We start from the raw sequence: 1,488 nt of genomic DNA on the forward strand, positions 1-1,488 counted from the left end.
TCCCTTTCTTATTGACATTTATAGTTCCTTTATACATTTTTGATTCTAATTATTTTTCAAATATATTATTTTTAATATCTTTTCTCATTTTAAAGGTTGTTTTTTCACTCTCATTTTGATATGCTCTTAGTAAAAGATGTTAATTTCAATGAAATTTGTACGCTTATGGTTTATATTTCTTATGTGTTTTTAAAAAATTCTTTCCTACCCTAAGGACATAAGCATATTCTCCTATATTACTGTCTAACATTTTTGTAATTTTGTCTTTGCCATTATGTCTTTAACCCACCTGAAATTGATTTTTGGTTAGGGTGTGAAGCATACTTACAATTATTTTCTGTAGAAAAACCCCAGAACCTTTTGTTGAAAAAGTCTTCTTTTCCTTACTAGAGCTGTATCTTGCCACTTATTAAATTTTTGTGTATGGGTAGGTTTGGTTTGAGATGACTCTTCTCTATTATGTTCCACTGATCTTTTGTCTATCAATGTAACAAAACCACACGTTCTTAATTACTATAACTTTATAATAGGTATGACATTGAATACAGCTAGTCCCCCAAACCTGCTGTTCTTGAGGGTGTCTTGGTGACTTTTGACTTTTTGCATACGTACATGCCTGTGCACTTGCAGACACACACACAGAAATTGGAATAAGTTCAGTTCTTTTACAAACACTTTGGTGGATTAGCTTGAATTGCATTAAATTTACAAACCAATTGAGGGAGAATTTATAAACTTCAGCTATTGAAACTTCTAATTTGTGACATAGTTCTTTATTTACTTTTTCAAAAAATGTCTTTCACTAAAGTTTTATAATTTTCTCTATAAATTGCTTGCAAATCTTTCGTTTAAATTTATTATTTATTATTGAATATATTCATTCAAAATTTTGGTGCTATGCATATGTTTCATTTTTAAAATATAATTTTTCTAATGTACGGTTGCTCGTTAATAGAATTGCACTTGACATTTTATATTGATCTTGTATCTGGTAGCCTTGCCAAACTCATTTAATTCCAATAATTTATCTATTGTTTCTTTTGGGTTATGTATGTAGACAATCATATTCCCTCTGAAGAATGACAAATTTCTTTCTTTTTCATGCTCTCCTCTTTTTTTCTTTTTCCTATCTCACCGTACCCTCTAGGACCACCAACACTAGGCTAAATGGAATAGGGGCAGTGGGAATCCAGCCCTGCCTTGTATCTGATCGTAGAAGAAACGATTTCACATTTTCACCAATTAGTGAGAAGTTGCTGAAGATGTTTTTGGTAGACGCCCTCAGTCAGTCTAAGGAAGGTCATTTCGGTTTCTGGTTTGCACTGAGTTTTCGTTCGGTTTTTGTTTTGCTTTTTTGCTGTTGTTGCTCTTGTGGTTTGTGCTCTATTTTTCTTTATTTTGGATGAGTTTTGAGTTTTACAAAGTGTGTTTTCTGTGTACTTCAGAAAGTTCATGGGAAGGTTCATGTTATCTTTCAAATCTGTTTTT

Source organism: Galeopterus variegatus, unplaced genomic scaffold, assembly GCF_000696425.1.
Source record: "Galeopterus variegatus unplaced genomic scaffold, G_variegatus-3.0.2 Scaffold7625, whole genome shotgun sequence".
In the NCBI taxonomy this organism is placed as follows: Eukaryota; Metazoa; Chordata; class Mammalia; order Dermoptera; family Cynocephalidae; genus Galeopterus; species Galeopterus variegatus.